The sequence below is a fragment of the Vulpes vulpes genome, chromosome 12 (assembly GCF_048418805.1).
Source record: "Vulpes vulpes isolate BD-2025 chromosome 12, VulVul3, whole genome shotgun sequence".
NCBI lineage: Eukaryota > Metazoa > Chordata > Mammalia > Carnivora > Canidae > Vulpes > Vulpes vulpes.
In genome coordinates, this window is record NC_132791.1 from 108,389,445 (window position 1) to 108,414,290 (window position 24,846).

Consider the following 24,846-nt stretch of genomic DNA (forward strand, 5'->3'; position numbering starts at 1 on the left):
TTTCTCTAAGTCATCGTGTCTGAAGGGAAAAAACTTGCATTTTACTAGGGAGTTTAATTCTCACGAGATGATTCCAAGAACTGGCTTCTCGTTCTGGTTTACTAGTTCATAGCACATCGGGGCCGAACAAATGGACCAAGAGCTTCCAGGGCTTAGTAGGATTTACAAGCAATTACTGGAGTTCTGAAGGCAGCATCTTACCCAAGAGTGCCGAGTTGCAGAAGGAACTGCCGGAGCCTTGTTCTTCTCGAGTCTGGGCACTCATCATTCAGGGAGCAAGGGGGAAGAGCAGTGCTTCCCACCATCACCCTCTTATTTCAGGCTTCTCATTCCTGCACAACCACTGCCTGAAGGTTGAGTGTTTGCTATGTGATTTTTCCACACTTTAAGTTCTACCTGAGGGTTGCTAGAAATCCCAGAAATACAAGTGTTTGAAAACCAATTCCTTTCCCACAATCCAAATTAGTAGTTTCATTGTTGTTGTTATTGTTTGCTTGTTTTTAAGTGGGAAGCACTTCTTCTGCCTTGGAGATGGTGATACTAATAGTTAAAAGCACAAGCCCTGTGGTCATTCAGAACTACAGTCTACTATTTTCTCATTCTGCTTCCTGATTACAGGACCCTAGGTAAATACATGAGTTACTTAGCCTTAATTTTCCCGTCTGCAATATGGGAATAGTGACCTACTCCGAACTTTTGTGAGGATTAAATGAAGTGATATATGTAAACCACTCAGAATATCTGAACATAAAATTAGAGATATTTACCCACACAGGCAACGCTGTGGGCAATTTACCCACACAGCTGTGAGACTTCTTATTTTAGGGGCTGAGCTTATAAAACTTTTATATCAGGAAAATCCAGAATGTGAGTTCTCTGAGTCAAAAAATAAAAATAAAAAAGATAAGAAAATAGAAAAACAAAGGAAGAACTGCGTGTTCTACAAGAAGTATACCTGATAGATGTATATCTCACTCCCTACAAGGAATAAGTTCCCTTCTCAGACAATAATGTACAGAAGTTGTTAGATGACTTTCACTTAAATCAAACATATTTTTCTACACCATTGGGTCTTTTGTAAACATTATTTCTAATGGAAACATTCCAACATGTAAATGATTTATGTTGCCATTCCCCTATTATTGGACATTTCATTTTTTCCCACTGTTTTGCTATGATAAATAACACTTTGGTAACTAACTTAACATATAAATCTTTGTCTGAATTTCTGATCATTTCCTTAGGATAAATTTATATGAGTGAAATTACTAGATCAAAAATGATTTTAGGATTCTCATTACATTTTGCCATGTATGGCAAAAAAGAAAATACAAGCTACATTCTTAATAATAATAAATGAAATTGCTATTCTCAAGAGCTCCTGGCCAGAACTAAATATTATTTTTTAAAAGCACTATTATTTTATTTGAAATAAGCAGGTACCTTATTGCCATTTAAATCTGTACTTGATTCAGTAATCTTTTTCTTATGTTGACTAGCCATGAGCAATTTATCTTTTATGAAGATCTGTTCATGTCCTTTGCCCAGATTTTTAAGTGCTGGAGTTTTAGTTTGTTTCTTAACACCTTGCAAGAGCTTTGAATGCATCAACTAGAATTTTGACAAGTGGAGAAATGAGGCAGTGATATCAAGTTTGCTATAATTGCAAATTCTAAGTGATGGAAATTTTACGAGCAGAAATATAGTTACAGGAGATCTCAAGTAATGTATGACTGTAGCAGGCAGTTTAGTGAGATAAGTATCCATAAGAGAATGTACTAAGAATTAAGATTTTTAAAACTTTGCAACCATAGTGTGGACCTTTTCAAATGCCAGAATAAGAAAGTGGGACTTCATTCCATGATCAGTGGGAAAACATGAATCCTTCCTCTATGACCTGAGTCAGTGTTTTTAAACTCTGGCTGCATATTAAAAATGCCAACACTTGGGCCCCACCCTGGACCAGTTAAGTCAGAGTCTTCAGATATGCATTGGTAAATTAAGACTGAGAACAAATCCTTTAAGTGATACTGTAGGAAAAATGAAACTCACATGGGATGTCTGGGTGGCACAGTCAGGTTAAGCATTTGGCTCTTAGTTTCAGCTCAGGTCATGATCTCAGAGTCATGAGATCCAGTGAGAGTCAGGCTCCACGCTCAACATGGAGTCTGTTTGAGATTCTTTCCCTTTCTGTCTTCCTCCTCCTCTGTTCCTCCTCTGTGCGGGTATGCTCTCATGCTCGCTCTCTCTCAAATAAATAAAATCTTTAAAAAAGAAGAAAGAAACTCACCTAATGGCAGTAGTAGGAAGAAAAAGAAGAGAAGGAAATGAAGAGAGAGGAACGGGCAGGGGAGGGAAAGAAGAAACAGAAAGAACCAGAATGGGCTAGAACAGACTAGAATGGAACAGAATGGATCAGAAGTAGGCTAAAGGAAGGAGAAATTGTTAGAATATCACAGAAGTTTGGGATGGGAAAAATAAGGAACTGTAATGGAAAGGTGATGGCAGAGGGATGGAATGTAGGAAACAGGTGCAAGAAATAACACACATAACACACTTATTTAGCCAGAAGCTGAGAGACATGAAAGTAAGAGTAAAGTTTGAGGTTTGAAGGAGATGAACTGTGAAAATGAGTGACTACAAGAACTTCCATGAAGTGTTTACACTTATGAGGATTTCCGGGCAACAGTGAAAAGCAAAATAATGATGGGGGCAAGGGAGAGGGAAAAAAATCTAAGATAACAATCAAATATAGTATCGCATGATATTCAGTACATAGAAAGTGCTTACTATGTATTTGTTCAAAGAATACATAAAGAAAAGGGGAGCTGAGGATAGAATATTTTCTAGGGTCTCTTTTCAGGGAGCAGGAAAAGCCAGAACTGGAGATATAAATGGAATGATCAGAGGACACAGATATATAGTATTAGTTTCAAAAAGACTGTGAGGGATAGAGTATTGACATGATGGAAGTTGAAGAGAGACAATTATAAATTATATTTTGCTGGGACAGCAGCTCTCACAGGAAAGTAGGCTAATGGTTTTTAAATGGTTGCAGAAACAAGTTAGGAAACTCAGAGGAATTAGTGTCAGCCATTCCTGCTAAAGAATAGAAGAAGTTAGGGTAGAAAGAAAATGTGTATCTGTTGTTGTCTTCCTTTGTTTGGGGGTCAATATTATTACTTTTTAAAGAATAGGGAGATATAACAACATTTGTGTCAAAAGGGTGGTTGTTACTAGATAGGGCAGGAAAAATGAACAGAGGAAGGAGAGTTTAATTGCTATAAGAATTCCTGGGAGAAGGCAGGAGGGAATAGAATAATGAGGAGAAGTAACCGAGTTGTCATCAGAAAGGAGGAGAGCCATCGCATCCTGTGAGAGAGAAGTAAAGGTGGGGAATTGTTCGGAATAAAGGGAGACATTGAAGTTAAAAGAAGAGACATGGGGAAGTCAGGAATGCTGAAGGTTAAACTTCCCACTTAAATTGCAGGATGGGTTATCAGCTGAGAATGCTGGTGTAGGACTGAGTTTGAAATTTGTATAGAGCCACAAAAAGAAAATCATGAAGAAGTCAAACTCTTTCCAGGCAGCAGTGAAGATAAAATTAAGGTTGATAGTATGAAGACATGGGACGTCCAGGCAGAAAGATTTTAAAACACCTGTGTTCCATACTCTGAATTTGAGATGAGAAAGACTAGATACAAAAGGCTACCCAGCTCCATTAATCATCCTATTTCTGTGTAACAAATTATCCCAAGGCTTAGCAGCTTCAAAAGTCCTTCTCTATTGGCACGGCTTAATTAGATCTTCCACTAGACTGTCTCAGAGGCCACAATCAAGATGTTGGCTGGGCTGCAGTCCTCTCAAGGCTTGATCTAGAAGGTTTTACTTCCAGATTTTTGTCGTTGTTTGTGAGATTTAGTTCCTTCCTGGCTCTTCTAAGATCCTCTGTTCTTTGCTGGGTGCTAGCCAGACTGCCCTCAGTTCCTCAGAATGCTGGTATCAATAGTGTGACAGTTTGTTTCATCAAACTGTACCATCTACAAAGACAATAAAAGGCATTTGGGTAGCAAGACAGAAGTCAAAATCTTTTGCTGTCTGGCCACAGAAGTGACATTCCACCAAATTTCTGTTATTCCATCAATTAAAATGAGTGACTAGGTCCATCCCACAGTCAAAGATGGACATTAGACAAAGGTGTGAATACCAGGAGATAGGATTCACTTGGGGCCGCCTTAGTGTCTGGTTATCAGGACAAGATTACACTAGATATAACATAATGAGTATTTTTAAAATATCCAAGTTGATTTCTTAATAGTCTCTAATTCTGTTTTTTTTTAAATTATGCTTCTGCTAAGAATTTAAAACAAATTAAGTCTCCAGGGATTAAAAAAAGTATCTTTGAAACTAGGCTGGTACTGATGTAAATATTAGGAGAGAAGAAAGATGAATAAACAGGAAGAGAAAAAAGCAAGGAAGAAAGGAAGGAAAAAAAAAAACAATTAAAATTGAACCACTGCAGGAGAAAATGAGATTTAGAGTCTGCTAATGTTGCTGCTGTCTCAGGTAGCAGTTATGTGAATGAAGACCCAGGAAGTTGGGAATGCTGGAGTTCTTGGATGTCATCCTGGGGATCAGGATGGATGCTAGTGTCATTGACTACAATGACATGCATAAGGATCTACTTTTCCCAGGGACTGTACTAAGTACTTCATTATAACAATTACAATGATGATGACAATGATGATGATAATGATGGTGGTGCTGCTGCCATTTGTCAATCATATTAGTTTATTCAGGCTCTGGACTAAATCCTTTACATAAATATCTCAATTCACTCTCACAATAATTATAAGGTAATATTATGTTTGCTTAACATATTAGAAATTAAAAATTTGAAAATTGAAGTAACTTGCCCAAGGTCACAAAGCTAACAAGCAGCCCAGAAATAATGGATAAGAGTAATAATCTGGATAGGGGTACTAGGGATCCTGTTTGTAGCTTTAATTGCCTTGCCACAAACCCCACATTGTTGGAGATAAGGTGGGAAGACTGAAGCCAGTAAGGAAGTAAGTGTGTGAACCTAGAAAGGTATAATTTTATTTTATTTTATTTTAAAAAGGTTTTATGTATTTATTCATGAGAGACACACACAGAGAAAGAGAGAGAGAGAGAGAGAGAGAGGCAGAAGGAGAAGCAGGCTCCATGCAAGGAGCCCGATGAGGGACTGGATCCTGAGGCTCCAGGATCATGCCCTGGGCCAAAGGCAAGCACCAAACCGCTGAGCCACTCAGGGATCCCGAAAGGTATAGTTTTAAAGAGATTATATGGAAAGATGCATACATTTTGGAAGACAAAGAGAGGTAAAGCTCTGATAGTCTGATAAATGATTGTATTGGTTTTAAAAAAGAAGAGGAAGAGGATGATCAATACGAAACAGAGGAGGATGGTGGGATTATTTTTTGGCAATTTAATCTAATTTTAACAGCATACCAAGGATGAGAAAATGCAGGTTTTTATCAGAGTACAGAGGGAAAAAAATCTTGCAGGCCATACTAAATTAAGGATGGAGATTACAGTGTTATAATATTCTAGAAAATCCCTTTTGTGATATTTTTTCATGGTGATAATTTCATGATGAGCTAGAAAGGTCCTCAAGAAAACTTTTGTTCTAGGAACTCAACATGTCTTGGTGAAATAACAACAACAAAACAAAACACACACACTGGTTTTGCTCTCATGATGCTTATAATCTAAAGTTTAGGATGACCTTTTAAACCTGAATGTTTTGAGTGACTTGTAATAATTTGCTGGGACAACCAGCATAGACTAGGGCTGTTGAAAACAAACTGTAATTTTTGTTCATCTCCATAATAAAGAAAATAGTCAATAATCAAACAGAAGAAATGAATGTGTAATTACAAGTTTATGAGCCCTTTAAAGGAGACAAATTTGACTTGCACAGGATGATCAGGGAAGGATTCTCTTTGGAGGTGACATTAAACTAAGGATAAAAAGGAAAGATTCATGTGAAGAGGAAATAGCATCACATTTTTATAAGACCTGAGCTGGGAAATAACACTGCCTGCCCAAGGAATCCCAAAGGGTTCTGTGTCTCTGACTGCCCCACTGAGGGAAAGGCATGAGAGAAGGCTGGAATAAAGAAACAGCCAGTAGGTCAAGCAGGATTTTTACTTTAAGATTTTAAGTGCAATAGGAAGCCATTGAAGATGATTGAAAATCCAGTGAAATCATCCAATATGTTAGAATGTGTGGTGTGGGAGGGGGTTGTGGCTGTGTGAAAGTATTTAGCAGGAGGGCAAAAGTGGCAATGAAGATGAAGACAAATGAACATAACCTATATATAATCTGAAGATTAAAAAAAATCAGATATGCTGATGGCCAAATGTAGGGGGTGATAGAGGAAATTATTAAAAATGACTTCCAGTTGTCGGGCATGAGCCACTGAGTGGATAGCCAGTGGGATGGCTAATGGGGACTCAAAGTCAAGGAGAATCTGAAGATTCAGGTTTGGAAACAAGCAGAAACCAAGGTACTTGCAGAGGCAGAAACCACATGTGACTCATTGGAGTCACCACCAGAATGAAATAGAATGACAACCACTTTCAGTTGTTTTTGAATCTCTGTGCAAGAAATTGTGTCCACGAAGAGAGTATCTGACTAGGTTAGTTTGTGTCATGTGTCCATCCTTTCACCAGATTATAACCAAGAGGAAAAGTTAAATTCCCAGATGAAGCACAGAAAACAGTCATTGGACAGCCAAACCAACATCTGGCATGTGCACAGGAAGCTCTTGAGAGAAGACTGAATGTGGGGAAAAAGAAATCCCCATGCGCTGTTGGTGGGAATGCAAACTGGTGCCATCACTGTGGAAAACAGTATGGAGGTTCCTCAAAAAAAAAATTAAAAATGGAACCGGTGCGCATGATGCAGCAATTCCACTACTGAATGTTTTTCCAATGAAAATGAAAGCATCAATTCAAAAAGATATATATATACACCCCTATGTGGTTTTTTGTTTTTGTTTTTGTGTGTGTGTGTGTGTTTTAATAAAGGTTTTATTTATTTATTCATGAGAGACACACAGAGAGAGGCAGAGACATAGGCAGAGGGAGAAGCAGGCTCCCTGCAGAGAGCTGATGAGGGGCTGGATCCCAGGACCCTGGGATCATGACCTGAGCCAAAGGCAGACACTCAACAATGAGCCACCCAGGTGCCCCATACCCCTATGTTTTTTGCAGCATTATTTATAGAAGCCAAGATATGGAAACAATACAAGTGTCCATAAAATAGAATTGTTGAATGAATTGTTGTATAGAAGTGTTGAATCACTGTAGTGTACACCTGAAACTAACACTGTATATTAAACTACATTTTAGAAAAACTATGTAATTTTAGAAATTAATTAATTAATTATTTTAAAACATGAAATATCCAACAGTCCAGCAGTAATCAAGCATCCACTCAGCCACTTAGGAAAATCATAGCTGCGATGGGGATGAGGGGTTGAGTAGTTACACTGTTCCTGAATTATACTTAGGAAGGTAACAAGGAGAGAGTAGAGCTCCCATCTCCCTAGACGTAAAAGAGGAAGAGTCATTTTCTACAAGCTGCTTTACCGACACTGATATAAAAATAGCATAATTGCTAGTATTTTTATCAGACATATTTAATTTCCTTTTGGGTCTGCATTTGGTGATAATCCAAGGGAATTGCTGAATCTGGGTCCTCTTCACTGCACTGGGCTGATTTAGCTAATGATCTGTTAATGAGTTGTTAATCACTTATTCAAATCGGGAGGGTTGGGTGACTGAGCAGGTGTTAAACCTGGAAGAGAATCTGCTGCAATGAAACCTCACAATTTTGATTTCACTGGGAGCAGGCTCTTCCTTGGTCCCTCTTCACTTCTGTGGTATGCGTGTGCTTTTCTGGCAGGATCTTGAACAACTTGGCTCTTGGGGTACCCTGAAGTGCTGATAGGGTGTCCTGGTCTTGAATGTTCTATCTTGGTTGCTGATGCAGATAGGAATACTAGTATAGCAGCATTTTGGTTACACCAATTGGAAAGCCATTGGGCTTCGGAAAAGTAATTATTGATTTATCAGTAAGTGCTCTGGCAACAACAAACTGTAAAATTCTAAATAACTGTGTAGAATTATATAGCATATGAAGATATTTTCACAGGCGTGCCTGTGACATTTAATTCTCATTTAATCAGAAACAGCAACCCTGTGACATGAGGTGAGGAAGGATTTCCCACATGATGTGATGGTGAGGGAGGTTAAGAATTTTTTCCAAGGTCACTGAACTTAAAAGTCAAAGAACTGGATTTTAATCCAGGTGTGACTGACTCCAAATCCTATTTACCGAACCATGCTGCCTCTCCTAAACATCTTAAGAGAGATGGAATTGATATCCCATATGCTTCCCCCATGAAACACATATTAGGCCCCTACATTGGTGCTATTGAATGATAGACAGGAGAAAACCTCTTTTAGAAATACATGAAGCATTGGGTTAAAATTCCTGATCTCCATTCCAGATTTACCAGATTTGAGGGTGGGGCCCATGAGTCTATATTTTACACACTCCTCAAGCAGTGTTTATGCGCACTAACATTTGAGAGTTTTAATCCCTCACTGATCGCTTTACCCATTACCATAGCCAACACATTTAATAAGATTAATGACCTACTCTCTCAGACTAGAGTGCTTTAGAAGGATAACATTAGAAAATGGAACAGAAAAGAAAAAGAAAGGCTTTTTGAGGTGAGCACACATACCAGGAGAGGTGATACCTGACAAACTCCCACTGAGAAATAAGAAAGAAACACAAAAATGTAGGCACAGGCCTATATTTATGACAGTAAAGCACAATAATGAAAGTTAATTATGCCCATCCTGACTCAAGGATGAAAAATACCAGGAAAGAGATCATAAATGTTTAAAATTTTTTGTGACAGAACTTTAAACAAAAACTCCTTTTAATACTTGTAGAGATAACATTTATCTTTAAGAGCTCCCTGGAGTAAGAACATTTTACTGTAAGTTAAAATACCAGAGTTCACATTCTACCCTGACAACAACTAATTTTGTAACATGAGCAAACTTTTCAACCTCTATTTTCTTTTCTTTTCAGGCCAGAGGGAGAGGGAGAGAGAGAATCTTAAGCAGGCTCTACACCCAGCATGGAGGCCCTTACAGGGCTAGATCTTATGACCTTGAGATCACGACCTAAGCCAAAATTGAGCCAGATGTTCAACCAGCTGAATCATCCAGATGCCTCCCTTTATTTTCTTAACTTCAGTTTCCTCACCGCTGTGATATGCCCTAAGCTGTGAGGATAAAATTAAATAATAGCCGTGAGAGCCCTGTATATATGGCAAAACACTGTATGGATGTTAGGTAATATGAGCATCTGAAAAATCTCCATACAGAATTTATTCCCCCATGGTTCCAGGTTAATAAGGCATCACTATATTCTATTTGCTAGCTAGAATAGGGGATACAGGGCTTATCTCTTAAATGAATATGACTCCAATGTAACAGTTGGCCAGAATATTTATGTTCCTGGCCTCTGTTCCTAGTTCAAATGAGTGACCTTAGGCAAAAACATCCCTTCATTTATTATAAACTTCCTCATATTCAGCAGGGGATTAGACGTCCTACTGGGTGTGTATCAAAAGGTGTGGCATAAGAGTAGTGGAGTATATCTCAGAAAACTGAACTCTTTGGGCATTCCTAGTCTCTAGATGTAAAATAATATTATTAAAAGGCATGAAACAATTTTTTCATGAAAATATCTGATTGCCAGAGCTGGTAGGTGATCCAGAAAATGTGCGTGATTACTTATCTTCTGAACATAGAAATTCTACAGCAATCATTCCATTGACAAGTTTTATGGAAGATTTTCAGAGTTGGGTTAATTTGGGGAGATGTGAATAAAAATGGTCATTTGTTGTTGTTATTAGTTGTTTGTCCGCTTTTTTCCTTGGCTTTTATGGTGTGTGTGTGTGTGTGTGTGCTTTCCCTGAGTCAATATTTCTTCAAGTCAATGGCTTGAAAGGAATCTAAATAAGGCAGAGTTTTTAGAAAATGAGCAATATATTTAAACCTATTTTTTTCTGAGATCTATGTTTTCTCATTTTCTAGAGAAAAAGAGATGATTGAGGCCTCCTGACCAGAAAGTTTTGTTCAAACAAAAAAAACAGAAACAGATTTTTAAATCAAGGGAAAAATGGAGAAACTTGTCACTCCAAAAAGGTGTGCTAGTTTGTTCTTTATCTTAACTCCTTGTTGGCAAATGAAATCTAAGGAAACAGAAGATCCACATTTTCTAAGACATAGAAGTTTACTGATGCCTGTCTGATATGCATTTGCCAGAAAATTTAGTTTTAAAATACCAACTAGTTGAATTCTATTTTTCCCCCAGAACCCCAGAAGGGAAATTTTATTTTATTATATAATCATATCACCCAGTAATGCTCACATGAAATCATCTTGAAAGTTTCTTTAATATACTACTATTTTGAATATTTTATCCCACTCAGCGAATTAAAATTTCCTTTAAATTTCTTTTCAGGGGGACGCCTGGGTGGTTCAGTGGTTGAGCCTCTGCCTTTGGCTCAGGTGGTGATTCTGGGGTCCTGGGATCGAGTCCCACATCGGGCTCCCTGCAGGGAGCCTGCTTCTCCCTCTGCCTATGTCTCTGCCTCTCTCTCTGTCTCTCTGTGTCTATTACGAATAAATAAAATCTTATAAATAAATAAATAAACAAGCTAACAAACAAAAAACAAAATAAGTAAATAAATTTCTTTTCAGGAACATTGATTCTATTTGAGAAATAAGACCCAGAATTCGAAATCATTAACCCAAACTCCCAAACAAATGATAGCTAAATACATGTAAAGGAGCTTCGTTAAAGGTCATTTAGTTTTCTTCTGTGTCGGAAAATTCTGCCAATCTCCATCCCTCAAAGACAAATGCATTCATTATACTAATCAGAGAAAGGGTTGTGGTTAAAAAAATAAAAAGATAAAGTTATTAAAGAAAAGGATATGGAGAGGAATTGAGACAACCACTTGTTTTGCCACAACCAAATTCATTTCCAGAAAAAAAGGCCCTTATCAATTTCTAGGGAATGGTTTGTTCTGTCACAGTGGATGCAGTGTTAATGTTCTTTATGGCTCTCTCAGAGCCAATGCAGTGACACCAGTCTAAATAAAGAAGAGAAGGCTTAATCACGCCTGTCACTGACCAGTTATTAACATTTTCCAACAAGGGCATTAGAGGAAAAATTCTGAGAGGTCAATTTGTATTTCAAGAGTGGAGCCAAAAGAGAGAATACTTCCTTGAGAGCAATGTGCTTATGTCAAGAACAGGTGTGTGAAGTCTACTTCAATTTAGCAAGCCTTTATTAAGCATTTTTTTAGGTTACAGACATCATTGTTCAAGGAGTTCGTTGTCTACTAGAGAAAACTCTTAAGGAAAAACCAAAATCAACAAACATTTGTCACAGAAATTTGAATAGACATAAAGAGGAGACACAAAGGAGATTGATTAATTCTTCCTGGAAAACTAAATCCAGGGAAAGCCTTGTGTTAGAAGCATGGCTGTGGGTGACAAAAATGCCTGACACAAGAGTTGGATGGGAAGCTCCAGGCAGAGAACATACATGGACAAAAGCTTGGAGGTATCAAATACCATGGAAAATTCTAGAAAACATGGCTTTGTATGAATGGAGCATAATGTTCCTAGGAGAAGAAGAGATTTAGAAGATAAGCAGAACCCCATGAAACAACCTGATGTTGGGAGGCCACTGATGGGCATTTTGAAAAATAATTATATGATCAAACTGCATTATAGGAAGATTGTTCTGGAAACTGTCAAGATTGGTTTAAATGGGACCAAGAGTGGAGATGTGGAGATGTTAGGAAAGCGTGGTATAATCTAAAAGCAAGAGATGTGATGTTTTAAATTAAGGTGGTAGAGGCAAAATCAAGGATTAAAATAATGATACAGGTTGGAGAAAGATTTTGTCTAGAATTTCTAGATCTCAGTATTGTTTGATATAGGATATGTGATCCATTGGATGTAGACCTGATACCAGGCTATTCCAAAGTGACCCCAAGTCCAAATCAACCATGCCTACTGTATGCCCTTCTGAATGTCTGTCCACTGTATGCTCTTGTCTGTCTGTCCTCCAGAGCATCATCATCACAATTCTATATAGTCCTCTATTCCTTTCTTGCTCTGTCATTCCAAACCATTGTCCAAAATTCTCTGGAATTGTCAATCCTACTCTTTGTGATATAGGTGGGTGATATATACATATATATGGTGTGTCTGTGTGTGTGTGTAATATATATAAAATAAAATGTATATAATGCTCACTCAAAAATCCACTCTAAATTATAGGTATCATGGTTTAGTTCATTTTGTCACTATTTATGCACTTTTTAAAATTTAAATTCAATTTTTCAACATATAGTATAACACCCACTGCTCATCATATCACATTATTTATGCACTTTTTAAAATTCTTATCTTGAGTGGTGGATAATTATTTCCTCACATATGTTTTAACTCTAGGGAAAGAAGTGCTGGTGCTGTCCTTCTGGTTCTCTGTGGCTTCTTATTGCTCTTCCTGTTAAAATTAAACTATCTCCTTTGAGGTTTCTGCCCCCTGACTACATTATTCTTTAAATACTATTATTATCTGTTGTCTTCCAATTTCTCTCTTTTCAGTCTTCAAATAGTCTGTCCCAAGAATTTTCAGTCATTAATTTTCTTCCCCATGCTCTTTGTCACCAATCTCTCAAAATTCTAGCATCAACTCCCATACCTCAAATTCTACAAAGATGATTCATGGAACAAATGTGGTTCATTTCCTTAGGTTCTTCATCTCCAAATGGCCCTCTCTATGCTATTCAAGTTTATCCCATACAACCAATATGGTAGATTGTTCCACATTACAAAATCCCTGTCGATCATCCCATCTTCTGAACAAAACTTTTTTTTCTTCCACTTTGCTTATAAAATTATTTTTGCTTTAACCTTCCAGTTGCCTCCACTCACTCTTTCACTCTTGTCTTCTAATCTTTAGAATCCAGAATCCATCTTTTAAATAACAATCTATTAAACATAACCTCAGTTTTCGTCAATGCTTTGCCTCATCCCCCTTTCAATCTCCCATACTGAATGAACCCAAACAAATGTGTCTTCCATACCTGCACCTGAGTTACTGAGCACAGATTTATGTCCAAAACAAAACACCTGAGGAGCAACTCCATGGTTTTCAAACTACGATGAGTTTACTATGTTAACTGGCAAGTGTACTGTTTCTCTATTCAGCTCCTTCTCACACTCTCCAAATATTTCCTCCCCTTATTTTAAAGAGAAATCGAAGTCATCATATAGAAACTATTTCATACTCCTCTTCCCAGACATAAACATCTTCCATCATTTACACCCTCCCTTTCTTCCTCTTCTGTTACACTAAAGGGCATGTTCCTGTAAAATGTGTTTCCCATTCCATTTCTTCTGATTTTCTGAAGAATTTAACACTATTTTAACCCTTCTTTCTATAATAGTTAACATCTCTCTCCCCCTCAATTAAATTCTTCAACAAACTTTTAATTGAGTTAAATTTAATCTACACAACTAGAAACAATATGACAGAAAACAAAACCCTCTCTTGACCCCCAACAACTACTTCCAGCTAAATTGCTATCTTTATCTTCCTCTTGAGAAACATCAAAGAGATGCCTATATTCCCTGTATCATATTTCATGTATCATTTGATCCTCAAACCACTTCCCTTTGACTCTAATTGTAACACCCAACCCTCCACAAAAACAGCTCTTACTAGGACACCCGGTGACCTTCAAATTGCCAATCTAAAGAGTGGCTCTCAGTCATTTAATCGATGATGGATTTAATACCTGAAATACCCTCTTCTTGAACTTCTGTGAAGTCTATGCTAGATTCTCACTATAGCTGCTCAATTTCTCTCTCCTGTGCATACTCAACCTACTCTTCCAGGACAGGAAATGTTAGAGTTGTCCAAGACTCAGTTATAGTCCTATTTCTCTCAAGGTGTTTTATGTCTCTAGACAAAGGATCAGCAAACTTATTTCAAGATTTGTGGACCATATTTACTGTTGTAACTACTCAACTCTGTTATTGTAAACTGAAAGCAGACGTAGACAATACATAAATTAGTAAGCATGGCTGTGTTCCAATAAAACTATATTTACAAAACCAGCCACTGGGATGGATTTGTTCCATGGAATTTGTCAGTCTCAGATCTAGATAATCTCTTCCATATCCTTGGTTTTAACTGCTACTTAGAGATGAATCAAAAACTTCTATGTATCCATGATCTTCCTTCAAAGTTTCAAATATTTTCACTTGCACTGGAAAATTAAAAGGAACTGCAGACTCAACAAATGTTATGATTAAAACTAAAGTCCTGGGGCACCTGGGAGGCTCAGGGGTTGAGAATCTGCCTTCGGCTCAGGTCATGATCTCAGAGTGCTGGGATTGAGTCCCTCATCAGGCTCCTTGGTGCAAGCCTGCTTCTCCCTCTGTCTATGTCTCTGCATACCTCTCTGTGTCTCCTATGAATAAATAAATAAATAATCTTTATTTTTTTTAAGATTTTATTTATTTATTTATGAGAGAGAAAGAGAGAGAGAGAGAGGCAGAGACACAGGCAGAGGGAGAAGCAGACTCCATGCAGGGAGCCTGATGTGGGACATGATCCTGGGACTCCAGGATCACACCCTGGGCCAAAGGCAGGCGTTAACCACTGAGTCACCCAGGCGTCCCAGTAAATAATCTTTAAAAAAATAAAATAAAACTAAAGTCCTTACAATGATCCACAAAACCCTATATAATATACACACACATTCAGCAATTTTAGGTAAGATTCTTACTTTTCTCTGCTCATTCACTCCACTCAAGTTGTATGGCCTCTTAGCTATTCCTTGGATATGAGCATGCCAAGCAGGCTTGGCTCCAGGGTCTTTGGCCTGGCTAGTCCCTCTATCTGAATACTCCACTCCTAGATACTTACATGACTGGCTAGGTCACCTCTTTCAGGTCTTTGTTCAAGTGTTACTTTCTCAATGAACACTGCAGTAAACATGCTGTTTAAAATAGCATCCTCCATACTTTGACAGTCTCGATCACCCTTAAGTTCTTTTACTTCTATGTCCATGGCTTTCTCTTTCCAGAATACTGTATGATTTACTTATTTATTGTATTATTTTGTATTGTCTATTTCCTCTTGTAAAAATATAAGCTACAGGATGGTAGTCATAGTTTGTCTATCTTATTCTCTGATTTTATCACAAAAGCCTAGAGAAGTGTCTGAAACCCAGTCCAACTCAATAAATTCAAGAAGAAAAAACTAAATGAAAATCCTGCTTAAAATTAACCTTTAGAAAAAAAAAATTAACCTTTAGATAAAGACCAAAATATTAGATTCAACTTGCCATTTGATCTCATATAGTACTCTATCCAGCCTTGCTACAAGCGACCTTCATTCAGTTTCTGAACTGCACCACGATCACTTACTCCCTAGAGCCTTTGCACATGCTGTTCCCTCTGCTTGGATGCCATTCATTTTGACTAGCTAACTTTTACACATCTTGTAGAATTCAATCAATCATTTCTTCAAGCTTCCTTGACTTTCTTAAGTCAACCAATATTAAATGTTTTCATGGTGCACATTTATTTTTGGAATTTCTTTGTTATTACATGCTTCCTCCATAGGGATTGTAAACTCCATGAGGACAGAAATGTTATATCTCTTTGTCTTTCCCTCTTATACACACACGTGCAACCTAAGCAGTTAGCAGAGCGGTTGGCACAGAGTGGGCACTTACAATGTGAGGGGAAAAAGAGAAAAAAAATTCTCAGGTTTTATTCTTGAATAAGATGAATGGTGCTATCTCAAATTAAGCCAAGGAAAATAGACAAGATAATGTGTCTTATGTTTAATTTTTCAAGTTAGAAGTGCTTATATGTTGTATTATTTATTTTTTGGCTATGTAGTGTTGGAACTGGGGGGGAGGGGTCAAGTCCATAGAGATTTTAGAATCATCACTGTCTTGCATTGGGTGAGATTCCCCAATAATGGACTGAATGAGAGGAATGTTAGAGGTTAGAACCCTGATGAGTCCCCTTCTCAGAACTGCAGATATAGATGCCCCATTCAGAGAACTGAGGAGCAAAGAGAGGAAGAGAAGAAGTAGTGGAGGATGCTAGCAAGATTATGACAAAAGAAAATGTATGAGGTTAAAGAAGGGTACGTCAATATTGTGAAATGGCACAAATGATTTTTAATAAAGCCTCAAAAGTATGAGAGATAGTTCAGTAAAATGGTAAGAATAGAAATCAGATTGCATTAGGCTGAGAAATGAATGAGATATTGAAAGTAGAAAACTATGTACAGGAGCATTTGAAAGGATTTGACTGTGGGAAAAAAGAAAGGTATAGTAGAATGAGGATAAACATGAATGGGCTTATTTGTTAGACTCTCTTTCTCAAGAGTATGTTCATTTCCAAAGGATGGTAAAAATAACACTAATCATTTATTGAAAATGTCACCATGTATCATGTACTGAGTTAAATATATTGTCCTGAGCCTTCCGAGGGAGGTATTGTTTTCCTACATTTTCAGTTAAGCACAAGAAAAGTTTGAAAGTTTAGATTAACTGGGATGCCTGGGTGGCTCAGTGGTTGAGCGTCTGCCTTTGGCTCACAGCGTTATCTTGGGGTCCTGGGATGGAGCCCCACATCGGGCTCCCTGCAGCTAACCTGCTTCTCCCTCTGCCTGTGTCTCTGCCTCTCTCTGTGTGTCTCTCATGAATAAATAATAAAGCCTTAAAAAAAAAAAGTTTAGGTAACGGTCTTTCAAATCAATAAATGAGGGGATGGGGACTCAAACCCAGATCTCTATAACATCAATAGCTATATTTTTTTAAAACTTAAAACAGGTTTTCCCAAATATCAGTTATCTCTATATCTCCTTCACTATTTTTGCCTTAAACATTCTACCATGTACCATCTTTATAATTATTTATCTAATATCTTAATAAATTTCTACCATTGATTAGATTCATAACCAAGGGTTTTATTTTTCATAAAGAAAAACACCAGTTATATTTTATTAAATACTCAATTTATTACATGCATATTTAATAAATGTTAAACAAGTTCATTTAGACATGGATGGATACATATTATTAATAAAATTTCCTTAAACAACTAAAGCTGAATTTACAAAGTTAGTATATCTGCTTCTTTTAAATGCTTCAAATACCTTAATAGTAGTATAACACAAATACAGTTACAATCTGTATTATCTGTGAAGAGCACTATGGTCACTCTAAAACCTCTTTTAAGTTGTATACACCAGGGATTTGGTTCATTCTGTCAAAATTGCACTTGTTTTCATACTCACCTATACTTATACTCAGATGATAGCAATCTAAGGCTATTATTAACCTTATTTAGATATTTTATCAAAGTTGTAATTATTTTATCAAACAAAAAGAACAAATGATAGTATCTCAGACCATCCAAGGTTATATGATCTGGGATATAAATTAATGGATTCTTGGTCAGGTGCAACATGTAATTGCTTTTTCCAAAGATAACTCATACTTGGGTTATGTAACACTAGATTGAGAGTCCTTTTCATGTCTTAACTTCATTAGGTATATTAATAAAGCTTTTGGGGTCCATGCCTTTCAATTATCTTTAAGTATATTGTCAATTGGGACCTTTTCCTAGAATAATAGTCTCTTAGAGTCATGTTTACCTGGTGTTATCTAGCTGTCTTGCTACTATATTATATTCATCATCATAATATGTTTACCAATTTTTCTACCATTATTAAAAAATAGGCTCTACAAGCATCTTTTTTTTTTTTTTTAATTAGAAGTGTCAGTTGGAAGTGTATGTCCTAGGAGAAACATAATCAGTTGCATACTTAGCCTCCTTTTAAGAGGTATGAGGGTATTATCTTGAAATAAATTAAACTTTGGCAGTAAATGGTAATGTGATTATTAACCATCAGACCATTTTCTAACTGATAAGCTACCAGGATGGGTATAACCAATTTTATGGATAAGTTCTCAATGAGTCCTTGGTACAGTTCCCAATTTGTCTAGAACTCTTTGACTTACTCCAAGTATTCTGTATTTATCAAAATTTGTTTACACAGATAAAAGCAAGCAAACATATGTGCTTTGCAAATATGTACTTAAAAATATATAAAATACCCACATACAATAACAGTTCACTAATTAAATCAGTAAAATTAAAATTTTTACATTTTAGCCTTCTTTTATGTGAAAACTTCCTAACCTTTCAAAACTTTTGTAATTAACCATAACTTTCATCTGCTTTAATATTCAAATGACTATAACCTTCCCAGTAGAGCTCCTTTGAGCCAGTTTTTTTGTTTTTTATTACTGCCCTTGACAGTCTTAAAAATGTCCTTGCCTTCTGTCAATAATAGTCTTTTCTAGAGCTATACTGATTTTTTTTCTTGACTCAAACGATTTTTCTTGGAAATATTGGTTCTTTTTTAGTGGAGAATATTGGAGACCAAATCTGAATATTAGAAATGGACATGAATATTGGGGTGGACAAAAGTGTTGTGGCTGCTATTTGTCCATGTTTTGAGTCAGAATTGAAATCATTCATTTACTTTACTTCTTTTCCCCGATTTAACATGGTGTGTTAATGTTCCCTACTTTGGTAAAGATTATAATTTTCATTACTACTAAGTCTTTCTACTGTAGAAACAAATAGTTTAAGTTATTTTACTTTTAAAAAGGAAACTTTATATCAGTACATTAAATCATTACAAGTATAATTTTCCATATGTAAAAAACAAAAAATCCTAAAAATAAGAGTCCAACAATGCACCCTGCAGTGTGCACACACACACACACACAATCAATCAAAAATACAATGTAAGCAATAATGTTTTGAAGGACCCACTTTCCAATGAAATGACTGTAATTGCTTGAAATTATTTAAAAAACAACCACTTAAAGTGTCTGGAAATTGTAAGGTTATGCAGCAAATGAAGAATCATTTATTTAAGAAAATCTACTAAATCTTGGTAAAAAGAGTGAGATTTAATGGCAGCTGAGCCATGACATGTTCACTCTGTTCCCTCTCCCCAGCTTAATATGATGGAAATCCCACTTATGTGGATGTGGCCAAGAAGATGGAACTTTCTATTCAATCCCAGGCAATGCTACAGTACTTCCCAGAAGGGGTGGGTAACAGGAATTTCTCATTTCCTACAGCTTCATGTTGCAGAAGTTACCTTCCAGGTAAGTATAGCTGAGAGGTCAATAACTCCTTTTCTTTGCCTAGCCCCACTGATAAAGATGTGGCTACCTGAGAATAATGGGGCCCTGTCCATCCTAACCTCAGCTTACTTATGAGGAGAAAATCCTTTGCAGGAAAGAAAAGCAGAGAAGACCTAGAGGTTATTGCTTGCACCTAGCATCTTGAGCGTAAAACAGGATATCTCTCTGAAAGAAGCAGGCCACTGTCCTTGTCCTCCTTGTCCTGCATCTAAATCAGTGGCCTAGAGTTTTACCCAAGGGAGAGTCAGGTCAAAAATACAGAGAATTCTGAGGTTTATTGGGGGGGTGGGGGGGCGATGCGGTAACTGGGTTATGGGCATTCGAGAGAGCACGTGATGTGATGAGCACTTGGTGTTATATGTAACTGATGAACTATTGAACACTACATTTGAAACTAATGATGTACTATATGTTGGCTAATTGAATTCAAATAAAAAAAATACAGAGAATTCTGAAACTCTTCTTAAAGGAACAAATGTTATTTGAAACAGAGTACTGTGTAGGGGAATTCAAGCCTTAAAAACAGTGGAGATTTTGGTGTCAAGCAATTAAAAAGAGGTTGGTAGCTTCATGAGAGCAATAAGATAAATCATGGTAGCTAGTTTACTAGAGAGAACCAGAGAAAGAAAAAGCTAAGAAGAGTTCTCTCAAAGTTAGAACTAAACTCAAAGATTGACTACAAGAACCATTCCTGCTCAGGGTCTCAAATTTAATTGAAAAAAACAGTGAAGCAATTTATGCCCTTGAGTATTGTCAAAAACAATAGAACAATTAACTAGCAATTAGGGCAGTTTAAAGCTGGATGTGATGCCAACAGAGACAGAAAGCACATCATAAAAAGCAACAAAGGGAGTGCTACTAAAACCACTGTCATCCAAAGGTGACTGTGCATATGCCCAAGGCAGTGCTCTCTTGGAGTGACAGAGAGGCTTCACACTGTGGAAGAAATATACTTCAATAAAAGTGTCCAGTCAGGTCTCTAAGAAAATAAATAAGCAAACAACAACAGAAATCTCTTTAAGAGAGGATAATTATCTAGAGTTTCTGAATTATTCAAAATGTCCAGTTTTCAACAAAATAATTATAAGACATGCAAACAAATTAAAAAATTATGATGACACATTTAAAAAAAAAAGCGGGCAACAAAAATTGCCCTTGATGCAGAAAGGGACTCAGATGTTGGATTTGACAAACAAAAACTTAAAATCAGTAAACTTGAAGATAGATTAATAGATCATAGGCAACCTGAAACATTGAAAGAAAAAGAAGAAAAATCAACAGACTCAAAGAAATATATGATATTATAAAGTACAATAAGATATTTGTTATGACATTAGAGGAAGTAGAGGAAAATGTTGCAGAAAAAAATGTTCAAAATGTATTTTAAAAACAATACCAAACATAGCTCAAATTTAATGAAAGGTGTTAATCTACACATCCAAAAAGCTCAATTAATTTAGATAGATTAAATGCAGAGATCCATGCCCCAATGCTTAATAAAAAAATACGGAAACAAAAAGACAAAAATCTTCAAAACAGCAAGAGAGAAACATCTTAGCATGCACAAGAGACCCCCCTCCAATAAGATTAAGATCTTACTTCCTACCAGAAGCAATGGAGGCTAGGAGGCAGTTAATGACATATTCAAAGTGCTGTCAACTAAGAATTTTATATCCAGAAAAACAAACCTTAGAAGGAAAAAACAAGATAAAGGTATTCCTATATAAAAAAAAATTGATAGAATATACTGCTAGTAGACCCATTTATAAGAAATACTGCGGTTTTTAAGGCTGAAAGCACAATTGTGCTAAGAAGAACATATCTAAGAAAGTAATTTAAGCCCACATGAAAACCCACAAATGTGACCACAATCTTACCTATGCTCACAAATTTAATAATACAGATGACATGGACAATTCTAGAAAGATACAACTTGTCAAAACACACACACACACAGAAAATTGGCAATCTGAGTAGGCCTATATATATTTAAAAACTTGGATCAATAATTCATAACAGAAATTCCCAAAACAGAAAGCAGCAAGCTCACATGAATTCACGGTGAATTCTATCACACATTGAAGAAAGATATTATACCAATTCTCTACAATCACTTTCAGAGGACAGAGCAGATAGAATATTTCCTAATTCATTTAAAGAAGCCAGCATTATCCTAACACCAAAATCAGACAAAGGCATTATTAATAAAAAAAAAAAAACTGTGGACTAATATCCCTCACAAACATAGATGTAAAATTCTCAATAAAATATTACCAAATCAAAACCAACAATGTGGGAGCACCTGGGTGCCTCAGTGGCTGAGCATCTGCCTTTGGCTCAGGTTGTGATCCTGGGGTCCTGGGATTGAGTCCCACATCAGGCTCCCTGCATGGAGCCTGCTTCTCCCTCTGCCTATGTACCTGCCTCTCTCTCTGTCTGTCATGAGTAAATAAATAAAAATCTTAAAAAAAAAAAAAACAATGAATAAAAAAGATAATATACATAGCCAAATGGAATTTAGCTTAGGTATGTAAGGCTGATTCAACATTCAAAAATCAATTAATACAATCCATTACATTAACAGGCTAAAAAAAGAAATCACACAAAAAAATAAAAAATAAATAAAAGAAATCAATATTAAATCAATAGATTTGGAAAAAGCATTCCACAAAATCCAACACCTCAAGATATTTAAAAAATCTCTTAGTATACTAGAAATAGTGAGAAATTTCCTCAAATTGATATAGGACATCTACAAAAAGGCTGTATTCAGCATACTTAATGAAGAAAAAGTCAAGGCTTTCCTTCTTAAAGGGTACAATGCAAGGATATCCCACTATACCACTCCGTTTCAACATCATACTGGAAGTTCTAGCTAATGCAGTAAGCGAAGAAGGAAATAAAAGGTATACAGATGGGAAGAAAGAAATAAAATTGTTTTTGTTTGCAGAATACATAATCATCTGTGTGTAAAATCTGATAGAATCAACAAAAAAACCTGCTGGAACCAATAAACAATTATATTAGGTTATAGGATTTGAGGTTAACATGCAAAAGTCAATCACTTTCACATAAACCAACAATGGACAAGTGGAACTTGAAATTAAAAACACGTTTTATTTTTTTAAAGACTTTATTTATTTATTCATGAGAGACACAGAGAGAGCGGCAGAGACGTAGGTAGAGGGAGAAGCAGGCTCCCCCAGGGGAACCCAATGTGAGACTCAATCCCCAAATGCGGGATCACATTCTGAGGTGAAGGCAGATGTTCAATTGCTGAGCTACCCAGGCATCCCCACAATACCTTTTATATTAGCACCCCCAAATGAAATACTTAGGTAAAAATCTGGCAACGTGTGTATGTGGTTAATGAGGAAAACAGTAAAAGTCTGATAAACAAAATCAAGGAAGAACTAAATAAATGGAAAGACTTTTCATGTCATGAAGAGGAAGACTCAATATGCTCAGATGTCAGTTCTTCCCAACTTCATCTATAGATTCATTACAATCCTGGTCAAAATCCCAACAAGTTATTTTTGTGAATATCAACAAGCTGATTCTAAAATTTATATGGAGAATTGAAAGACCTAGAAGAGTCAACACAATATCGAAATAGAAGAAGAAAGTTGGAAGACTGATACTCACTGTCTTCAAGACTTATTTTAAAGCTATAGTTATCAAGACAGTGTGGTACTGGCAAAAGAAAAGACATATCAATGGGACAGAATAAAGAGCCCAGATATAAACCCACATAAATATAGTCAACCAATCTTTGATAAAGGAGCAAAGGGAATATAATAGAGTAAGATAGTCTTTTCAACAAATGGTGCTGAAAAACCTGGACTTTTACTTGTTAAAAAAAAAAAAAAAGAATCTAGATACTCTTTACATTCTTCACAAAATTAATTCAAAATGGATCATGGTCCTAAATGTAAAATATACTATGAAACTTCTAGAAGATAACATAGGGGAAAACCTAGATGACCTTGGGTATGACAATGACTTTTTAGATAAAACACTGAAAGCACCATTCATGAAAGAAATAATTGATAAGCTAGACTTCATTAAAATTAAAAACTTCTTTATGAAAGATAATGTTAAGAGAATGAAAAGACAAGGCACAGACTAGGAGAAAGTATTTGCAAAAGACATATCTGATAAAGGACTGTAATCCAAATAAAAAGTAAACCAAAGATATTAAGAGACACTTCACCAAAGAAGATATACAGATTGGGTGTTATTCTGTATGTTGGCAAATTGAACACCAATAAAAAATAAATTTATTATAAAAAAAGAATATATACAGATGACAAATAAGCATAAGCATAAGGAAAGATGCTCTGCATCATATTTCAGGGAAATGCAAATTAAAGCAACCATGAGATACCACCATGCACCTTTTTGGATAGCCTAAGCCTAAAGCCAGAACACTGACAACACTAAATGATGGTGAAGATGTGGTGTAACAAGTACTCTCATTCATTGCTGTGGGAATGCAAAATATTCACTACTTTGGAAGGCAATTTGGCAGTTTCTTACAAAATTAACCTGATTCTTTATATGAGCCAGAAATCGTGCCCCTTGGTATTTACGTAAAGGAGCTAAAAGCTTCTGCTGCCACAAAAACATACATACAGATAGTTTTAACAGCTTTATTCATAATTACCAAAACTTGGAAGCAACTAAAAAGTCCCTAAGTAGGTGAATTGATACATAAACAGTGATACATCCAGACACTGGAATATTAGTCAGCACTAAAAAGAAATCAGCTATCAATCCATAAAAAGAGATAAAAGAATCTTAAATGAATATTACTTAATGAAAGAAGTGAAACTCAGGAGGCTACATATTGCAATTTTGAGACATTCTGGAAAAGGCAAAAATTATGGAGACAATAAATAGCTTAATGGTTGCTGGGGTTGGTGTGAAGAAATGAACAGAGTGTAGGGGTTACTTAGAGCTGTAAAAATACTCTGTATGATGTTATGATAATGAGTGTATATCTTTATGTTTATCCAAATCTGCAGAATGCACAACACCAAGAGTGGTTCCTTTTTTTTAAGATTTTTTTTTTTTTTTTGAGAGAGAGAGAGAGAGAGTAGGAGCAGTGGGGAGTGGCAGAGGGAGAAGCAGGCTCACCACTGAGTAGAGAGTCCAATGCGGGACTTGATCTTAGGATCCTGGGATCATGACCTGGGCTGAAGGTAGATGCTCCACCAATGAGCCACCTAGGAGCCCACCAAAAATTATTCCTAAGGTAAACTATAGACTTTGGGGCACCTGGGTGTCTCAGTCAGTGAAGTGCCTGCCTTCGGTTTAGGTCATGACCCCAGAGTCTGGGATTGAGCCCTGTGACAGGCTCCCTGCTCAATAGGGAGTCTGCTTCTCCCTCCTCTCCCCTGCCACTAACTCTCTCTACCTCT